Here is a 22,825-nt window from a genome sequence, read left to right on the forward strand (position 1 = left end):
ATTATACCTCCATAAAGCTGTTAAAAACAGTATTAACATGTTTCCTTCTCATAATCAGTTTCACCAATCAAGAAATTAATGAATAAATACTTATCTATCACCTACTCTGGCTATCTCCATCCCTGGTAGAAATAATGTTTTCTTGGCCAAACGGCATCTAATAGAAGCCATTCTAGTATTTCCTTTACTCAAATAAAGTAGTATTTTAGCAGCATAGCTTCCTTAATGTATTTCATTGTATTAACCAGAGGAAAAACTCATCTGAAATATGTTCGAAACTAGTGGGTTGTCTTTCCACAGAATTATCTCTAGGGAATTAAAAATAAAACTCTGAAAACTTCACAATCCAGTACAGGCATACCTCATTTTATTGTGCATCGCAGACACTGCATTTTTTTTTGCTTTTATAAATTGAAGGCTTGTGGCAACCCTGCACTGAGCAAGTCTATCAGCAAAAAGATCACGACTTACTGAAGGCTCAGATGATGGTTAGCATTTTTTAGCAATAAAGCACTTTTAAATTAAGGTATGTACATTTTTAGATATAATGTTATTGCACACTTAATAGACAACAGTATAGTGTAAACATAATTCTTACATGCACTGGGAAACAAAAAAAAAATTCATGTGAATCACTTCATTGTGACATTCGATTTATTGCAGTGGTCTGGAACCGAACCTGAGGTATGCATGTGGAGCACAGTAGCTGTCTTAGGTTGGGTTTCACAGAAGCCTGAGATGGGGATTCTTGTGCTAGTGATCTGAGACTCTCAGGTGAAAACTATAAGGAAATGGGGAGTGCAAGACAAGGAAAGGGAAGAAGCAAAGCAAAGATGTGGGTGCCGCTGCAGTCCACCCCAGCCTGATCCCACAAGCAACTGTGGAGCAGGAATGACACTGCCAACCTGTTCCCCCTGGAGCAGGAAGGAGCCCTCCTAGCAATCATCCTTTAGCTACAGACCACACCTGAAAGCCTTGGGGTGTAACCACCTGGGCATGTCCTGGAAAGGCAGCTTCCATCAGCGAGGGCAGTTCTTGAGAGAAGGTACAACTGTGAGCTGTTGGCAGCCTATACTCATAGCAGCTGGAGAATGAGGGCACCTACCCACCTGAAAAACCCAGTGTTTCCGTTTCCTTGTCTGTAAAATGGGACTAACGACATCAGCTACTTCATACGCTTAGAATCACACATAGCACATGCTCAATAAATGTTATTGCTGCTGTTGTGTCTTCAGAGATGTCCACACTGGGCGTCTCACTGCCCAAGTGTAATCCAAACGCCCTACACAGCTGCACACCCGGGAGAGATTTTTGCCCCAACATTACTTAATTAAGGGCAATCTAAAGATTTCACATTTAGGTGACTCCCTAGATAAACATATCCATTTTATCTGACATTTTCCCCAAGTTCAGAATCAAGCAAGGATAACCTCTTCTGTTTCTCTTTAAAGAGTGGGAATGGTGGTATCTCAATATCAGCTGCTTTTTTTAAAAAAATAATTTATGTCTATATTCATTTATTTTTGGCTGCATTTGGGTCTTCATTGCTGGGCGCATGCGGGCTTTCTCTAGTTGTGGTGAGCGGGGGCTACTCTTCGTTGCGGTGCGCAGTTTTCTCGTTGCAGTGGCTTCTCTTGTTGCGGAGCACGGGCTCTAGGCACATGGGCTTCAGTAGTTGTGGCACATGGGCTCAGTAGTTGTGGCTCGCGGTCTCTAGAGAGCAGGCTCAGTAGTTGTGGTGCACGGGCTTGGTTGCTCCGCGGCACATGGGATCTTCCCAGACCTGGGCTCCAACCTGTGTCCCCTGCATTGGCAGGCGGATTCTTAACCACTGTGCCACCAGGGAAGCCCCACATCAGCTGCTTTTTACTTCTGTGGGAGATCCTCATTAAATGGTCTTCATTTAGAGTGTAATAGGAAAAACAAAACCCCTCTCTCACCTATGCTGCGTGACCCCAATCATGAAACCAGTCTTCCTCAAGCAACAGAGTTCCCACAGGTACACCCCATACTTGGAGCAACACTTAAAGTCCCAGGGGCTAATTCTCTGGTTCTTGCATTCTCCAGAAGCAAATACACATAAAATTTAGACTCTTCCTCTGGTTCTCTCTCCTAGTTTTGGAAACCAAATTGACATCTCTTACAGCTGACTAAAGAAAGTGGGATGGGTCAGTGGCGACTAGACTCGCTTCCCAGGAGAGGGAAGGAATGCCAGCGAATTCGAGGAGGCGGGTCTCGCTGAGGTGGCTGGCTCGCCTCAGCTCGGCGGCTTTTGGGAATAAGCACACCAAGGGAAGCCCTCGCGGCAGAGGCGGACCTGGCCGCTGCGGGAAGGCCCCTGGGCGGCTGTTACCTTTTCTTGCACTGGGTCAATCCGCAGACGTGCGCCAGGATCCGGGCCGGCCGCAGGAGCCTTCCCCTAGCCCCCGCCGGCCGCGGTCGGGAGGAGTCGGCGGGGCTCGGAAGCCCGGCCACGGCCACGGGAAAGCCTTCAGCCTCCCCTTGCCCTGGACGCCGTGGGCTCCGCTCCCTACAGGGAGGCGGTGAGGGGCGAGGGGCGGGGTCCGGGGAGGACACGCAAACCTTCCGCTGCGGCAGGAACGGAAATGGGTGCGTGGAGGTGGAGAAAAGTGAACTTTTATTTTTATACTGAAACTAATGAGGCTAAGCTGTGGAAGTAAGTGTAACATATGCATGCGTTCTTAGAATAATACATGACTTTAAAATAAATTCAGCGAAGGGGAGGGAGACCCTCGGGGTAGCGATCTGCAGGGAGGCGCCCTCGAGGGCAAGGTTGAGAAATGCTGTCACCTACCCGGATACTTCTTTCTGCAAACGAGTTCTTGCCTCTCGTTGCACGCCCTGAGCCCGGATCCAGGAGACGCCCTGTCCCGCGCTGGGCGTGGAGCTTCCCCGCGGCGAGCTCCTCTGCGAAGTGGACCTCAAATCCACCTCCTGATCCTGCGGTCAAACTCGTTTACTGAAACATCGTGAGACCTGCTGCATCTGGGCCTTCTTGGCAAAAACTGTAAGGACGGGCTTTAAACAACCACAAGCAGAACTTGAGGGAACTTGGGCAGTGAAAGCCAAGAGACTGGCTGTAGTGTAGATGACGGCTGAAAGGGCCCTAGGAGGTCTTTTACTAGGCCGATTTATGTGATTGCCCGTTTGGGTGGGGCAACTTAACAGCAGAATAGCCCCGTTTGCTTTAAGTTTCCTGGGAAACGAAGTTAGATACACTTTGGTTGTTTTCAAGTACTTAGAATTTCGTCAAACACCTACAATTTCGTCAGACACCTGCCACGTAACAGGTTCCTTCCATTACAAAGGCCTCAAAATGGAATTATGCCAGTAATATATGGAATCTCTCTACAGCAATGTTCAGTTGGGAGAAAATACAAATGAAGAAGAAGATTGCCTTTTTATGTTTTCTTGGAGAGAAAAAATAACAAGTTTACATTGTCTTTTCAGAGACCTTCAAGAGTGGAGGGTCCTAGGAGAGAAACAGTGCATTGGAATTAACCTACAGTTCTCCTGCTGTGTCTTTCTTCTGTGTTTCTCCTTTGCTACTCACACAAAACACTTCACCTCTGGACACCAAGTATATGGAGGTTTTTCCCACATCAAGCAATTCCCTACCTCACCAGCTGAGTACCCTACAATTTAACTCAAATCTAACACTATCTACCTGGAGACAATGTCAGATCCCAGAGGTTAAGGGCTCAGTCCTACAAGACTGCTCCCACCCTACTTCAGATACCAATCCCAAGTAGCAGGTCCCCAGGTTACCCACAACTTCGGTCTGATTTCCCACCACCACTTCCCCTTTGATTCGATTATTTGCTAGAATAGCTTACAGAACTCAGGGAAAAACTTACTGATGTTTACCAGTTTGTTAAAGGATAAGTAAGGGATACAGATGAACAGCCAGATGAAAACATACATAGTCTGAGAGGGTGCCGCCGCAGAAACCCCCATCCCCGTGGAGCTGGGGTACATCACCCCTCCAAAGGTGAATGTATTCATTGGGCTGGAAGCTCTCCAAAGAGTACCACTGGGATTATGGACGCTTCCTCACGTAGGCACGATCAATTATTAACTCCATGTCCATCCCCTCTGCCCTCTCTGGAGAAATGGGGAGCAGGCCTGAAAATTTCAAGCTTCTAAGTATGGCGTGGTCTTTCTGGTGACCAGCCCCCATCTAGGAGCCCACTCAGAGTCGATGCAATAGAAAAAAAGATGCTTCTAGTGCCCTTGCCACTTGAGAATTTACAAAGGTTTGGGGAGCACTGTGTCAGGAACCAGGGACATAGACCAATATATATATTTTCTATTATCTCACACACAGACTCTAGACTGTATCATATTTGATGCATCTGATACACTAAATATTACATTGCATTTACTGAAGAATTTCTACTATGCTTTATCATTTCCAATAGTGAAGAATTAAATATTTAATTTGTAGTTTTATGTTGCCTCAGATCAGTTGCTGAACATGTTAGAAAATGTTTTATCTGTCAGAAGTCTATTTAAATAAACTTTTTCACCTACTTCATTTTGTCCCTGATAGAAGTATAATTTTTTATTCTCTTTTGCCGTAACAGTAGTATGAACTGTTTAGAATGTACGATGTTAAGTGTACATGAAATACATAGCTCTTAAAAGTGCTTTATGTTTTTATTAACTTTCAAGAAGATATTTCATTGTTAGAACGTGGGGGTTGACGGTCTGTAGAGAGCTTCCGGGAAGATGGCGGAAGGGAAGACGCGGAGATCATCTTCCTCCCCACAGATACACCAGAAATACATCTACACGTGGAACAACTCCTACAGAACACCTACTGAACGCTGGCAGAAGACCTCAGACCTCCCAAAAGGCAAGAAACTCCCCACGTACCTTGGTAAGGCAAAAGTAAAAAGAGTAAACAGAGACGAAAGTATAGGGACGGGACCTGCACCAGTGGGAGGGAGCCGTTTCCACACACTAGGAAGCCCCTTCGCGGGTGGAGACTGCGGGTGGCGGAGGGGGAAAGCTTCGGAACCGCGGAGGAGAGCGCAGCAACAGGGGTGCGGAGGAAAAAGCGGGGAGATTCCCACACAGAGGATCAGGGCCGACCAGCACTCACCAGTCCGAGAGGCCTGTCTGCTCACCCGCCAGGGCGGGCGGGGCTGCGAGCTGAGGCTCGGGCTTCGGTCGGAGCGCAGGGAGAGGACTGGGGTTGGCGGCGTGAACACAGCCTGAAGGGGGCTAGTGCGCCACAGCTGGCCGGGAGGGAGTCCGGGAAAAGGTCTGGAGCTGCCGAAGAGGCAAGAGACTTTTTCTTCCCTCTTTGTTTCCTGATGCGCGAGGAGAGGGGATTAAGAGCGCCGCTTAAAGCGAGCCGCGGCTAAAAGTGCAGACCCCAGAGACCGACATGAGACGCTAAGGCTGCTGCTGCTGCCACCAAGAATCCTGTGTGCGAGCACAGGTCACTATCCACACCCCCCTTCCGGGGAGCCTGTGCAGCCCGCCACTGCCAGGGTCCCGGGATCCAGTGACAACTCCCCCGGGGGGAACGCATGGCGCGCCTCAGGCTGGGGCAACGTCACGCGGGCCTCTGCCGCCGCAGGCCCGCCCCGCACTCCGTGCCCCTCCCTCCACCCCCCCACCCCACCCCCACCCCCGCCCCCCGCCTGAGTGAGCCAGAGCCCACGAGTCAGTGGCTCCTTTAACCCCTTCCTGTCTGAGCGAAGAACAGACGCCCTCCGGAGACCTACACACAGAGGTGGGGCCAAATCCAAAGCTGAGCCCCTGGGAGCTGTGAGAACAAAGAAGAGAAAGGGAAATCTCTCCCAGAAGCCTCATAAGCAGCAGATTAAAGCTCCACAATCAACTTGATGTACCCTGCATCTGTGGAATACATGAATAGACAACGAATCATCCCAAATTAAGGAGGTGGACTTTGAGAGCAAGATTTATGATTTTTTCCCCTTTTCCTCTTTTTGTGAGTGTGTATGTGTATGCTTCTGTGTGAGATTTTGTCTGTATAGCTTTGCTTCCACCATTTGTCCTAGGGTTCTATCCGTCCGTTGTTGTTTTTTTAAATTTTTTTTTATTTTCCTCTCAATAATTATTTTTTTATTTTAATAACTTCATTATATTTTACCTTATTTTATTTTACTTTATCTTCTTTCTTCCTTTTTTCCTTCCTTCCCTCCTTCCTCCCTCCCTCCCTCCCTCCTTTCTTTCTTTCTACTTCTACTAATTCTTTCTTTCTACTTTTTCTCCCTTTTATTCTGAGCCATGTGGATGAAAGGCTCTTGGTGCTGCAGCCAGGAGTCAGTGCTGTGCCTCTGAGGTGGGAGAGCCAACTTCAGGACACTGGTCCACAAGAGACCTCCCAGCTCCACATAATATCAAATGGCGAAAATCTCCCAGCAATCTCCATCTCAACACCAGCACCCAGCTTCACTCAACGACCAGCAAGCTACAGTGCTGGACATCCTATGTCAAACAACTAGCAAGACAGGAACACAAGCACACCCATTAGCAGAGAGGCTGCCTAAAATCATAATAAGTCCACACACACCCCAAAACACACCACCACATGTGGACCTTCCCACCGGAAAGACAATATCCAGCCTCATCCAGCAGAACACAGGCACTAGTCCCCTCCACCAGGAAGCCTACACAACCCACTGAACCAACCTTAGCCACTGGGGACAGACACCAAAAACAACAGGAATTACGAACCTGCAGCCTGTAAAAAGGAGACCCCAAACAGTAAGATAAGCAAAATGAGAAGACAGAAAAACACACAGCAGATGAAGGAGCAAGATAAAAACCCACCAGACCTAACAAATGAAGAGGAAATAGGCAGTCTACCTGAAAAAGAATTCAGAATAATGAAAGTAAAGATGATCCAAAATCTTAGAAATAGAATAGACAAAATGCAAGAAACATTTAACAAGGACCTAGAAGAACTAAAGATGAAACAAACAACGACGAACAACACAATAAATGAAATTAAAAATACCCTAGATGGGATCAATAGCAGAATAACTGAGGCAGAAGAACGGATAAGTGACCTGGAAGATAAAATAGCGGAAATAACTACTGCAGAGCAGAATAAAGAAAAAAGAATGAAAAGAACTGAGGACAGTCTCATAGATTTCTGGGACAACATTAAACGCACCAACATTCGAATTATAGGGGTTCCAGAAGAAGAAGAGAAAAAGAAAGGGACTGAGAAAATATTTGAAGAGATTATAGTTGAAAACTTCCCTAATATGGGAAAGGAAATAGTTAATCAAGTCCAGGAAGCACAGAGAGTGCAATACAGGATAAATCCAAGGAGAAATACGCCAAGACGCATATTAATCAAACTGTCAAAAATTAAATACAAAGAAAACATATTAAAAGCAGCAAGGGAAAAACAACAAATAACACACAACAGAATCCCCATAAGGTTAACTGCTGATATTTCAGCAGAAACTCTGCAAGCCAGAAGGGACTGGCAGGACATATTTAAAGTGATGAAGGAGAAAAACCTGCAACCAAGATTACTCTACCCAGCAAAGATCTCATTCAGATTTGATGGAGAAATTAAAACTTTTACAGACAAGCAAAAGCTGAGAGAGTTCAGCACCACCAAACCAGCTTTACAACAACTGCTAAAGGAACTTCTCTAGGCAGGAAACACAAGAGAAGGAAAAGACCTACAATAACAAACCCAAAACAATTAAGAAAATGGGAATAGGAACATACATATTGATAATTACCTTAAATGTAAATGGACTAAATGCTCCCACCAAAAGACACAGATTGGCTGAATGGATACAAAAACAAGACCCATATATTTGCTGTCTACAAGAGACCCATTTCAGACCTAGAGACACATACAGACTAAAAGTAAGGGGATGGAAAAAGATATTTCATGCAAATGGAAACCAAAAGAAAGCTGGAGTAGCAATTCTCATATCAGACAAAACAGACTTTAAAATAAAGACTATTAGAAGAGACAAAGAAGGACACTACATGATGGATCAAGGGATCAATCCAAGAAGAAGATATAACAATTGTAAATATTTATGCACCCAACATAGGAGCACCTCAATACATAAGGCAAATACTAACAGCCATAAAAGGGGAAATTGACAGTAACACATTCATAGCAGGGGACTTTAACACCCCACTTTCACCAATGGACAGATCATCCAACAAGAAAATAAATAAGGAAACACAAGCTTTAAGTGATACATTAAACAAGATGGACTTAATTTATATTTATAGGACATTCCATCCAAAAACAACAAAATACACATCTTTCTCAAGTGCTCATGGAACATTCTCCAGGATAGATCATATCTTGGGTCACAAATCAAGCCTTGGTAAATTTAAGAAAATTGAAATTTTATCAAGTATCTTTTCCGACCACAATGCTATGAGACTAGATATCAATTACAGGAAATGATCTGTAAAAACTACAAACACATGGAGGCTAAACAATACACTACTTAATAACGAAGTGATCACTGAAGAAATCAAAGAGGTAATAAAAAAATACCTAGAAACAAATGACAGTGGAGACACAACGACCCAGAATCCATGGGATGCAGCAAAAGCAGTTCTAAGAGGGAAGTTTATAGCAATACAATCCTACCTTAAGAAACAGGAAACATCTCAAATAAACAACCTAACCTTGCACATAAAGCAATTAGAGAAAGAAGAACAAAAAAACCCCAAAGAAAGCAGAAGGAAAGAAATCATAAAAATCAGATCAGAAATAAATGAAAAAGAAATGAAGGAAATGATAGCAAAGATCAATAAAACTAAAAGCTGGTTCTTTTAGAAGATAAACAAAATTGATAAACCATTAGCCAGACTCATCAAGAACAAAAGGGAGAAGACTCAAATCAATCGAATTAGAAATGAAAAAGGAGAAGTAACAACTGACACTGCAGAAATACAAAAGATCATGAGAGATTACTACAAGCAACTCTATGCCAATAAAATGGACAACCTGGAAGAAATGGACAAATTCTTAGATATGCACAACCTTCTGAGACTGAACCAGGGAGAAATAGAATATGAACACACAAATCACAAACACTGAAATTGAAACTGTGATTAAAACTCTTCCAACAAACAAAAGTCCAGGACCAGATGGCTTCACAGGCGAATCCTATCAAACATTTAGAGAAGAGCTAACACCTATCCTTCTCAAACTCTTCCAAAATATAGCAGAGGGAGGAACACTTCCAAACTCATTCTATGAGGCCACCATCACCCTCATACCAAAACCAGACACGGATGTCACAAAGAAAGAAAACTACAGGCCAATATCACTGATGAACATAGATGCAAAAATCCTCAACAAAATACTAGCAAACAGAATCCAACAGCACATTAAACGGATCATACACCATGATCAAGAGGGGTTTATTCCAGGAATGCAAGGATTCTTCAATATACACAAATCAATCAACGTGATACACCACATTAACAAATTGAAGGAGAAAAACCATATGATCATCTCAATAGATGCAGAGAAAGCTTTTGACAAAATTCAACACCAACTTATGATAAAAACTCTGCAGAAAGTAGGCATAGAGGGAACTTTCCTCAACATAATAAAGGCCATATATGACAAACCCACAGCCAGCATCATCCTCAATGGTGAAAAACTGAAAGCATTTCCACTAAGATCAGGAACAAGACAAGGTTGCCCACTCTCACCACTCTTATTCAACATAGTTTTGGAAGTTTTAGCCACAGCAATCAGAGAAGAAAAGGAAATAAAAGGAATACAAATCGGAAAAGAAGAAGTTAAGCTGTCACTGTTTGCAGATGACATGATACTATACATAGAGAATCCTAAAGATGCTACCAGAAAACTACTAGAGCTAATCAATGAATTTGGTAAAGTAGCAGGATACAAAATTAATGCATAGAAATCTCTTGCATTCCTATACACTAATGATGAAAAATCTGAAAGTGAAATCAAGAAAACACTCCCATTTACCACTGCAACAAAAAGAATATAATACCTAGGAGTAAACCTACCCAAAGAGACAAAAGACCTGTCTGCAGAAAAATATAAGACACTGATGAAAGAAATTAAAGATGATACAAATAGATGGAGAGATATACCATGTTCTTGGATTGGAATAATCAACATTGTGAAAATGACTCTACTACCCAAAGCAATCTAGGGATTGAATGCAATCCCTATCAAACTACCACTGGCATTTTTCACAGAACTAGAACAAAAAATTTCATAATTTGTATGGAAACACAAAAGACCCCGAATAGCCAAAGCAATCTTGAGAAAGAAAAATGGAGCTGGAAGAATCAGGCTCCCTGACTTCAGACTATACTACAAAGCTACAGTAATCAAGACAGTATGGTATGGCACAAAAACAGAAATATAGATCAATGGAACAGGATAGAAAGCCCAGAGGTAAACCCACACACATATGGTTACCTTATCTATGATAAAGGAGGCAAGAATATACAGTGGAGAAGACAGTCTCTTCAGTAAATGGTGCTGGGAAAACTGGACAGCTGCATGTAAAAAATGAAATTAGAACACTCCCTAACACCATACACAAAAATAAACTCAAAATGGATTAAAGACCTAAATGTAAGGCCAGACACTGTCAAACTCTTAGAGGAAAACATAGGCAGAATACTCTATGACATAAATCACAGCAAGATCCTTTTTGATCCACCTCGTAGAGAAATGGAAATAAAAACAAAAATAAATGGGACCTAATGAAACTGAAAAGCTTTTGCTCAACAGAGGAAACCTTAAACAAGACAAAAAGACAACCATCAGAATGGGAGAAAATATTTGCAAATGAATCAACTGACATAGGATTAATCTGCAAAATTTACAAGCAGCTCATGCAGCTCAATATCAAAAAAACAAACAATCCAATCCAAAAATGGGCAGAAGACCTAAATAGACATTTCTCCAGAGAAGATATACAGATAGCCAACAAACACATGAAAGAATGCTCAACATCATTAATCATTAGAGAAATGCAAATCAAAACTACAATGAGATATCATCTCACACCAGTCAGAATGGCCATCATCAAAAAAATCTACAACCAATACATGCTGGAGAGAGTGTGGAGAAAAGGGAACCCTCTTGCACTGTTGGTGGGAATGTAAATTGATACAGCCACTATGGAGAACAGTATGGAGGTTCCTTAAAAAACTAAAAAGAGAACTACCATACAACCCAGCAATCCCACTACTGGGCATATACCCTGAGAAAACCATAATTCAAAAAGAATCATGTACCACAATGTCCATTGCAGCTCTATTTACAATAGCCAGGACATGGAAGCAACCTAAGTGTCCATTGACCGATGAATGGATAAAGAAGATGTGGCATATATATACAGTGGAATATTACTCAGCCGTAAAAAGAAACAAAATTGAGTTATTTGTAGTGAGGTGGATAGACCCTGTCATACTGAGTGAAGTAAGTCAGAAAGAGAAAAATACTGTATGCTAATACATATATATGGAAACTAAAAAAAAGAAAAAAAATTGGTCATGAAGAACCTAGGGGCAAGACGGGAATAAAGATGCAGACCTACTAGTGAGTGGACTTGAGGACACGGGGAGGGGGAAGGGTAAGCTGGGACGAAGTGAGAGAGTGCCATGGACTTAGATATACTACCAAATGTAAAATAGCTAGTGGGAAGCAGCCGCATAGCACAGGGAGATCAGCTAGGTGCTCTGTGACCACCTAGAGGGTTGGGGTAGGGAGGGTGGGAGGGAGGCTCAAGAGGGAGGAGGTATGGGGATATATGTATGTGTATAGCTGATTCACTTTGTTATAAAGCAGAAACTAACACACCATAAAGCGATTACACTCCAGTAGAGATATTTTAAAAAATGGGTTTCTGTCTTGTGATGCTCTTGATTATAATTCCTCATTTTCTTATAATGAAATTTGAAAAGACTGTACATGTAGATTACTCCTGTAAAATTGTTTCTCTGAAACATGTATCTTAGAACAGAAAAACGTCAGCTTTGATTCTCTTTCATTTCTTAAATAAGGCAGCAGAGGCTCAGAGAGAAGAAACTAATTTAAGATCCTGCCACAGCTAAGGGAAGACAGGGAACTGGGACGAGGTCTCCTGCCCTCCTGAGGCAGGGCTTCCCCACCCCCACACACGCGCTGGTTCCATGCGTTGATAGAGACCTCTGGTTCCGATGTTCTGTAAACGCATAGTCCAGACATATCATTCTGGGACTTTTCATCTCTCCAATTAATTTCATTTGTATTTACAGATATTTCCAACCTCTGATTTATTCCTTACCCATTACTATCTATATCAGATGCAATTTATGTGCATCCTCACATGGGCTCTTTGCCACTTGCAACTTGAGAGCTCTGCCTACTGCCACCATTGCCGCTCCACCGAACACTGCTGAAGTCTCCTTCTTCTACGGGGGGAAGACTGGAGGCTGGCATGGCCCACCGTAGCAGAAGCCATGGCAGCTCTTACAGACCCACAGGGGCTCTGGGCTGCGAAGCCTGGGATATGAATTTCCCATCAGATGTCCAAAGGGGTCAAGTAACACAACAAAAATGGGGCAAATTTTGACTGATGAGAGTCATAAGGAGGGAACCAACAGGTAAATTCATTTCGTTTCTTTCCCGCAATGAAGTGCTTCAACATGCAGTGGTTCCATATGGCCTATCTGGAGACATCGTGTGTGAGCAAATGTCCAGCTGTGTTTTCTTTTGAAGCTGTGGCCAGTGCAGGAGTGGTCCACCCTTCTCTGCCTCACACTCCCTTTTTCCTCACTCTTGCTGTCCTGGGATTGCACCCCCCAATAAAACATTCACATGAAGGCTTTGTCTTGGGCTCTGCTTTTCAGTCAACTCAAACCATAAAAGTTTCCATTTTGGAGAAATAAAATTCTTACAGATTAAAAATATCCTTTCACAAACTCAGCTGGCAATTATCTTAGAAAAAAAATTTTTTTTTCCCTGAAATCTGAGTCCTGATAATGGGGAGATGGGACATACAGGAGGAAGCACAGAAGAGATAGAAGGTAACATAATGTTCATCACAGGCCCCCACTTTTGTCTCCAGTTTAAAAAGCAGTTTAACATCACTGCTCTCTGCAGATATTTGATGTTTAGTAATGAACATAGAATCTAAAAGAGAAAGTCTTCAAGTAAGGTGAGGAGATGGGTGTGTTTATTCTTCTAGGATATCTAGAATACTTAGGTAGTCACTTCTAGTATAGACTCTTTGAATTGCCATTAAGTTCAATGATTAGGGCAGAAACTCTCTTCCTGTTGAAAGGTATATGCTAGCTACCCTCTCGGATCCTGAAGGAGGGAGGAGGTTTAATTTATGGGAAGAGAAGCCTAGGAAAGCAGGTGGCAGCCCTCGGAACTTAGAAACACCAGCCCAGCTCTATTACTCATGGTTTTTGTTTTCTATATTTTATGATACTTTGACATTGTGGGGGCCTTGCAGACCCTGGAGGGCTGCCCCTCCCAGGATTGGCTAGTTTCTAGAGATGGAAACAACTTGTCATGAGCATGCCTTTATATGCAAATCAACCAATCCAGAGCCCATACTCCAACCACCTCTTTTATCAAACTCTCACACACCAAGCCAATATTCCCCCTGCCCTAAATCACTCCAGAGCCAGGTACTAGATAGCTAGGAACCACTACTATAGCCCAGAACCTGAAGAAATTATTCAAACTACCCAATCCTAAACTGTTTAACGTGCCCTGCTTTGCCTTTCCTGAAGAGATCACGGTAAAGCTTGTGCCCATGCTTTCTCCTCTTCCTTCTGCCTCCTGACCCACCCTGGTGCTTCCCTATGCAGCCCTGGGTGGAATGTTGTACCTCCTGTTTCCAGACATCTATGAGTATAAATTTCCTCCTGCATGAAAACCATTTCTGTCTGCATGTCTTACCACACCTAATTTTTTTTATATAAATTTATTTATTTATTTTTGGCTGCGTTGGGTCTTCGTTGCTGCGCACGGGTTTTCTCTAGTTGCGGTGAGCAGGGGCTACCCTTCATTGCGGTGCGCAGGCTTCTCATTGTGGTGGCTTCTCTTGTTGCAGAGCATGGGCTGTAGGTGCACGGGCTCAGTAGTTGTGGGTCATGGGCTCTAGAGCATAGGCTCAGTAGTTGCGGCACATGGGCTTAGTTGTTCTGTGGCATGTGGGATCTTCCTGGACCAGGGCTTGAACCCATGTCCCCTGCATTGGCAGGCGGATTCTTAACCACTGTGCCACGAGGGAAGCCCTCCATACCTGATTAAAAACAATCCCAAGTACATTTCTCAACACACCAGCCTAACAGCACCCCTCCTCAGAGACCTGACTTTCAGCTCCAGGAGGCTTCTCCTCTTAGTTTCTAAGTCTTAATAATTTCAACTTCTTTCCTTTGTTTCCCTAGTCCTAAGGTGGTGGTAGCTTCCTGCTACCTCCATGACACTGAGTGCTTCTTTTACCTTTTCAATAAAGACTCTTTATATCGTCTTCATATTAATTTTTCTCTGTCAAAATAACCATTGTGTTTTCTGCCTCTTGACTAGACCCTGATGAATACACAATTTTATGGTTAATGCTGGCACTTGGGTTTGCATCAGAGCTTAATAATTTATCAATAGCTCATGAGATATTGCCAAGGTAGAAGGGGTGGTGTGTGGAATACACTCAGCCAGTAAAAATTCTGGGAAATCAAAGAGATTCAGATCAATTTACAATGTGTCATTCTCGAGAAAATAATGCTAAATTCCTCATACCTGCCAATTCCTCATCTTATGCAGAAATGCTATTTTACATCTTCACATTTTATTAGATCAATACTGGAGACATATCCAAGTATTTGTTGTCAATAAAGGTCATGATACATTTCTAATCTTATGAAAATCAAGCAGATTTCAAAAACTTATGTCATTGTCAATTTGGGCCATTATAACAAAGTACCATAAGCTGGATGGCTTATCAACAAACATTTATCTCTCATAGTTCTGTAGGCTGGGAGTCTGAGATCAGTGCCAGCATGGTCGGATTCTGGTGAGAACCCTCTTCTGGGTTGCAGACAGCTGGTTTCTCCTTGTATCCTCATATGAAGGAAAGAGAGTAAACTAGCTGTTAGCCTCTTCTTATAATCCCATTATGAGGGCTCTACCCTCCTGACCTAATTACTTCTCAAAGGCCCCACCTGGTAATACCATCACATTGGGAGTTAGGATTTAACATACGAATTTTGGGGAGACATAAACATTCAGTCCACAACAACATATATAATAGAGAACAAGATCTTGCCCTGTGAGAGGACATCCTTATCTTCTAGTATGCAAGAATGACTCAGGTATGCCAGCTATTACTGTGATGGTGGGTAGTGAGAAGTACTCTGGTAGATGGCAAAGTACCTGGGTTCTAATCCAGCTATACTACTTCATACTAACTTGGTGACCTTGGGAAAAGCATTAACTTCTCTGAGCCTCAGTTTCCTTATCTGTCAAATGAGATTATTAATACTACTTATTCCATGTACCTTACAGGCTTACTCAATTCACTAAGTGTTTATAGATCATCTATAGGTAGGTATTCCAAGATATACAAAGAGAAGTAAAACATGGTCCCTGACTTCAAGGAATTTATACTCCAGTATTTTTCTATGCATTCAACAGTAATGGAGCACCTCCTTCCAGGCACTGTGCCAGGAGTTAAGAATACAGAGATGTCTAAAAATATGGCTCTCTCATTCAAGGGGCTCACAATCTGATAGAGTTAAAACAAGGCCACAGATAACTAGAACAAGTGGTAGAATGTGCAATTAAATTTGAAAGAAATCAGCGTGGCAGTTAATGAAACACAAGGCATACACGTAGTTGAGAGAGTCAGAAGAGGCTTTGTGGGTCTAGTGCTATTTGAACTGACAGTGAACAGGTGAAAGAGGGAAAGATGCAGGGAATGACCAGAAGAGCGAGCCTACTTAGCTGCCAATAAGAGCCTGGAGTGGAGTGGAATCAGTAGAAATCAGACAGAAGAAATGAATATAAGTGATACAAGATGAACAACGCTTGGAAATTCAGTGGTGATAATTATAATAGTAACTGAGTTACTGGTAAGGATACAACGGTGAACAGGTGGGCACGGCCTCTGTTTTCAATGAGCTTTAGATTAGTTGGGAGTAGGAAAAAATTTTTTAATTTCCCTAATATGGTCTCTGTTTTTAAATATAGTATAGAAATAGGATATTGGAGGTTCAATAAGATCAAAAGTTCAGGAGACAATTGTCACTGAAGAGATGGTTTGTTAAATTCACAGATCCCAAGAGGAGGGGGCATGCCATGCCACACCACAGGGGACCACAAGGGGAGCACCGGGGTCTGTCAGGAGGCAGAGGGGGAGGGGGAAATCATGGGCAAATGTCTTTATTGTGGTTTCCACCAGAAGGAAAGGGAAGGAAAAAGCAAGGTAGGGTAAGCAGGCTTAGGATTGGCTAGCTTGATTAAGTTCAGCAGGCTCTGGGGCTAGGGGCTGTCCCTGTATGTCTGCTACATGGCTCTGCGGTGATTATGACAAGTGGCCCAGAGTATGAGAACCTGATAAAGAAGGTGATGTGGGTGTGACCCTTCCAGGGTCAGCAAGCCCGCAGATGTTAAACCAACAGAGTACAGAAAATAAAACACACGGTTAATATTGATACAATCTCCTTAAAAGTATGGGAGGGAGTTTATTTAGTTTTGTGTCCCTGACACCCACCACGATCCTTTGTACATAATATTGGAGAGACTCAGTAAAGGTATGTTGAGTGACAGGTTAATACATCCTCTCTTTGACTCTTAAACTTTGCTGGAGTTGGACAACTCTCATATACGATTGTGTGTCATTTCAGTGGTGGTCACTCTCTCAGGGAGGCCCTCAGACTAAGGTAGGCATCCCTGAGGTGGACACTGCAACACATGGCCCCAATCCCCCTTCAGTGAAGGAGGGCTGACAGCAGACAGCCTTCTGAGTCTGCCTTTGGGAGATTGTGAACAAAAATTAGATAAGTGATCCTTTTAAAAATTAAAGATACTATTAAAACAAAAAATGAAAAATGAATAAGACTGGTTACTTCTTTTATGGCAAAACTACTTTGTATCATAATTAGTGTTCTTTCAATTTCAAGAGACAGAAATCTAACTCAAACTTGCTTAAGAAAAAAAATGGAGGGGGAAAGGCGAGGAGAGGGATAATTGGGAGATTGGGATTGACATATACACACTAGTATATATAAAATAGATAATTAATAAGGACCTACTGTATAGCACAGGGAACTCTATTCAATACTCTGTAACGACCTATATGGAAAAAAGATCTAAAAAAGAGCGGATATATGTATATGTATAACTGATTCACTTTGCTGTACAGCAGAAACTAACACAACATTGTAAATCAACTATACTCCAATAAAATGGTTTTTTAAATAGAATTTAAAAAAAAATTTACAGGCATGGCTGGGTATAAGAGGTCAAATGATGTCATCAGAATTCTCTCCATCTTCATTTGTCTCTCACATCTATTTATCTCTATTCATGACCTCATCTTTTTTTTTTTTTTAAACTCCAAATAGCTTCTCTGTGTTTGGGGACAATGGCCTCAAGCAGCTCCAGCTTACTTTATACTTACAGCTCTCGATTCTGTAAGGAGAGAAGCCATCTCTTTTCCCCCAGATTCCCTATGTAAAATTTCAGAGAGGAAACTGATGGACGTTTACATCAGTCAGTATCCAGTCTGGAGATAAAAACCACATTGGATATTGGATCAGGGAACAGATACAAAACAGCAGTTATTTACTTTAGATTAAGGATGACTGAACAATAAAAGACTAAGGACCAAAGGAGACCCCTCTCCACCCAGGATGAGATTCAGGCCTCTTTGAAGAGGGCAGAACTAACACAAGGGCCAGAAGCTTGCTGCTGGCCAAGAAACTTGCCACAGGGCACCAGCCAGGGCCAAGCTATAGAAGCAGCTTGCCCTTGAGAGAGGGTGTGGACAGGCTGCAGCTGATCCGTACAAGAGTCAACTGTTGCCAGAGGGGATAGGTGGCTGCTGTTGATAAGAGCATGGCCTGAGGGCACAGCTAGAATTCTCCTGTGCACTTGCTAGGCTCCCATCCTAAATAGTAGTGATGATGGAGGACCAGAAGCAGGAAGGGAAGTATCTTCCTCCTGCTATTCCCATGCAGGGTCATTCTATTGTCTTCTATTGATGAAGTTTAGTATTCCATTAGCAGGTAAAGGGCCCAGCTTTAAGATCAAAAAGCAAGGCAAAGAAGGGTGGATTTGGAGAGACAATAGGTTAGGCACCATCCTACTTGGATCACCACACAGTCCTGAACCAATCAGGTTCAGGTCATAGATTCCCCTGTGACCAGCAGGCCAGGGTCATGTGCTCATACCTGTGCTGTGACCAACCAAGTGGTAGGAGGAGCAGCCCCACCACTATGCATGGAGTGGCTTCTCCATAGAACAGATGGATTCTTCAACCAGAAGAAAGGAGAGTGCTAGGCAAATAAAAACAATAGCTGTCCTTTGTATGTTGTATATTGACCTTAAAACATCTGGTTTTATTTGGATTTGTTCATATAGGAACGGAAAACTTAAAGCCTTTCTTTAAGAATGATAACTGCATTTTAATTCATTCAAGAGATGTTTATTAAGCACCTACTATAAGAGGAGCTCATCCTCACTAGTCCTGGACCGCTGATATCTTTGTGGACACAGGCTGAATTAAAAGGTCTAAAAATGAAAAGGCAGTTGGAAAAAAGGCTAAGACAAGAAAATGGTACCTTTATTTACAGATTAAATGTCCTAAGAGATGTATCTACACCTTTGTAGCAAAGTTTTAAAATACTACTCATGGTCAAATGAGAACAAGGCAGGAAGACCGCATGGTTGAGAGCACAGATTGTAGAGCAGGATGCAGGAACTCAAATCCAGTCTCACTACAATGTGACATGGGGCAGGGAAGTGGTAACTTTTATGAAAGTTTTCTCACATACAAAATTTGAATAACAATAATACCTACCTCCTAGGATTGGTGGGAAGATTAAAAAGCTAACATCTGTAAAGCTCTTAGAATAGCTCTTGTCACATAGTAAGTAAGTACTATATGACCATTAGCACTTATTATGAATTTGCCATTATTAGCTGGATATCAAGTAATGCGACTTTCTCTCCATTAACTAATTTGAAATGCTTTTATCTTCAAAATAAGAATTTTTTTTTTTGTTTAGAAGTATCTAACTGCTATGTATATTTTAGCACCCACAAAAGAGGCCATTCTTTTTTTTTTTTTTTTTTTTTTTTTTTGTGGTACGCGGGCTTCTCACTGCTGTGGCCTCTCCTGTTGCGGAGCACAGGCTCTGGATGCGCAGGCTCAGCGGCCATGGCTCACGGGCCCAGCCGCTCCGCGGCATGTGGGATCTTCCCGGACCGGGGCACAAACCCACGTCCCCTGCATCGGCAGGCGGACTCTCAACCACTGCACCACCAGGGAAGCCCCAAAAGAGGCCATTCTATAAAAATAATTTTATTCTTTTCACTACTTTCTGTCTCTTTATGAACTTAAATCATGTATCCCATGGAACCAAGTAAAAGCAAACAAAAACTGGTTCTTCGTGTTATTCTACAGCATATGGAAGAAAATACAAACCTTTCTTTTATCGTCTCTCTTTAAATGTTTATAAAATTGTATGAAAAGAAAAACTCTTCCCTGAAAATGGATTTGTGTATATATCTTGTCAAAAGAACATTTTTTCACAGAGTACTTTTAGAACTTCTTTTTTTGTTTTTAAAAGGAAACTGCCTCTGAGTATTCCGAGCGAGAAATGTACTCCTTCTCTGGCTGAGTCAGAGAAACCCTTTCCTAATGAGGACTCTGGCACTGACTGTGAACCACTGAAGCCTTCCAACAGTGACACATTCTGCAACATTAGTGATAAGCTGAAGTCTCAGATACTGAGTCTCTCAGCAAGGCCTCGTCGGTGAATGTTAAGATGTCGGGGAAGAATGGGCATGAAAAGAAGGAACTGCATTTCTTCTCCTCTCAGGGATAGGGCTGTGCTCTCTAATAACTCTTACAACAGTCAGAGTTATGGGACTATATGGAGTATCCATACCTGGAAGAAAACAAATAGAAACAAGAGAAAACACCTTACAAAGTACATCTATTTGGAATCTATCCTAAATCATCAAAGTGTGTACACACACAGACACACAGACACACAGACACACACACACACACACACACACTCATGCTTAGTCTGTTCGGGCGGCCATAACAATACTATAGACTGAGTGGCTTAAACAACAGAATTTATTTCTCATTGTTCTGGAGGCTGGGAAGTTTAAGTTCAAGGTGCCAACAGATTCAGTTTCCGGTGAGGGCCTGCTTTCTGCTTCTTTTCCCTGTGTCCTCCTCACGGAAGGGGCAAGGGAGCTCTCTGGGGTCTCTTTTATAAGGACACTAATCCCATTCATGAGGGCTCCACTCTCATGACCTAATCACCTCCCAAAGGCCTCACCTCCTAATACCATCACACTAGGGGTTAGGGTTTCAACATATGAATTTGAGGGGGCATAAATATTCAGCCCATTGCACACACTCACATACACACACACACACACACACACACACACACACACACACAATGTCCCTAAACTAGAATTACCAAGGAATACCTTGATTAAAGAACAAATATTTGCTTGATTAAGTAAAATAGGATATGGTACAGTAATAGAATTTTTTGTGTATAAAGAAGGTTAAATGTTTTGATACCAACACGATCCTGATTCCTGCAATAAAAGTTTAACAAATACAACATAGAACTGGCGTTTTTCAATCTGGTATAGAATCACACATAAAAAGGTATCAAGTTCACGATCTATGAATGAAGATTTACAAAACATTTTACTACTGAAGATATTCTTACCAAAGGTAGAAGCTATAAATGTGGGACACAGGTGCATCATCTTCCTCGTCAAGCTTTGAGGAGGGCTACCACGTTTCCACAGAATACTCTATTTCCTAAGAGGAAAAATGGGGACAATCATATCTATCTCTTAGCTTTGTTGGAAGATTAAACAACATGTATTGCAAAGGCCAACACACAGAGTCTGGCAATGATTCCTGCTGACAAATAGTATTTTCCCTCCTCTCCTGGAGGCCACTCTAAGACTTACTCACATGAGGGTGGACACAACCAAAGCATTTTGCTGAAGCAAAAGGGATGTGGGATGTGAGTCTGAAAGAAGACAAAGAGTTGGGGACCAGCCTGTATTTATAGTGTTTACCACTACTTCCTCAGGCACACTGAGAAGAACAGAACTTTGGTCAACATACTCCCAATTAGTCCAAATGTGTAATTCCTGAAGACCAATGAGCTGCCTTAGCCTTGAGCTCTGTGGGGACCTACCCTCCTTTAATTTGTGAATGTGCAAAAGGGAGAATCATATTACCATTTGAACACTGTGATCCTGTTACTTATGGACAGGTAGGACACTTGCTCCCCAATTTCTTCAGCAAATAAATCATTCTGTGGTTGCAAGAGAATTAAAAATTTTTAAAGACTGTGTTGGAAAGTGATTAAAGCAAGATTCCAGAACTGAAAATTAAAAGAAAAAGAGTTCCTTGGTCTCTGAAAAAGAATAGTAAGAGTTTATAGACTTAGAAATTATAGTCCACTCTTGTAGTTGTGGGTCTTTTAGAATCCAGGCTTCCGTTCCTCAATTAACACAACAGTTCATTAATCTATGAGTCTTATATGCAAGGAAATTCTTCTGAGTAATTGGCCTCCCTGTACACCAGCTGGGCTATATCTACATACACATGAGCTTCATTACTTTACCCAGGATTGTGGACTATCAGGGCCTCATTAGTGAATCAATGGATTTTTAAAAATTCTTTCCCGGTTGGAAATATATTTAGGGAATGTTGGAGTTTTAAAAATAAGTGTTTCCAGAAATATGCCATTTTGTTATGGTTTTCCCCTCATCTCATTGACAATTCTATAGCATTTCAGAAAATAAATTTAGAGACTAGAATAATCTTTGGCTATGAGAAAAGAACGTTTTAACATCTCTATTAAGTATCTTAATGAACACTTTTGGGAGGGTCTATTTGTTTTTTTTTCTATTATCTCTTCTGTTGATGTTTCCAAAGGGTTAGTACTGTACTCCTCTTAAATGACAAAGAAATTAGGGTCTCTAAAGATCTTCCTTATTTCCACTTTTAATGAATTGTTATTTGCATTTCTTTTAAGGTTGACTCTTTTGATTCTTTATAATGTAGATAATGCTTTGATAGATCGTTCTTATAGAATTATTTAAAACCTTAAAAAAGACATTTATTATCATTTTAACACGATTTTCCCCTGTCAACCAAATTGATACTTTAAGAATATTCAAACCAGCTGGCGAATCATTTCCAAACACACTTAGTTGATAGCAAACATTTCATTTTGGAACTGAAAGCTCACTATGTCGGTTCCTGAGCCTCTAATTTCAATGTTACTTGAGACCACACTGGAATACACAGCCACTCTCTTTTTATTTTTTATTAGTTATCTATTTTATACATATTAGTGTATATATGTCAATCCCAATCTCCCAATTCATCACACCACCACCACCCACCCTGCTTTCCCTGCTTGGCGTCCATGTTTGTTCTCTAGATCTGTGTCTCTATTTCTGCCTTGCAAACCGGTTCATCTGTACCATTTTTCTAGATTCCATATATATACATTAATATACGATATTTGTTTTTCTCTTTCTGAC

At 42.0% G+C, this 22,825-nt stretch overlaps 1 protein-coding gene across 1 annotated transcript in view; it reads right to left on the reverse strand.

Annotated features, from left to right (window-relative positions):
- NMU (neuromedin U) overlaps positions 1 to 22,825 on the reverse strand; it is a 247,265-nt gene that overhangs the window by 191,373 nt on the left and 33,067 nt on the right. The window contains exon 3 of the mRNA XM_070045577.1: positions 20,983 to 21,077. The gene's annotated coding sequence lies outside the window, so the exon portion shown is untranslated. The remainder of the gene's footprint in view (positions 1 to 20,982; positions 21,078 to 22,825) is intronic.

This window comes from Globicephala melas, chromosome 5 (genome assembly GCF_963455315.2).
Source record: "Globicephala melas chromosome 5, mGloMel1.2, whole genome shotgun sequence".
NCBI classification, from domain to species: domain Eukaryota; kingdom Metazoa; phylum Chordata; class Mammalia; order Artiodactyla; family Delphinidae; genus Globicephala; species Globicephala melas.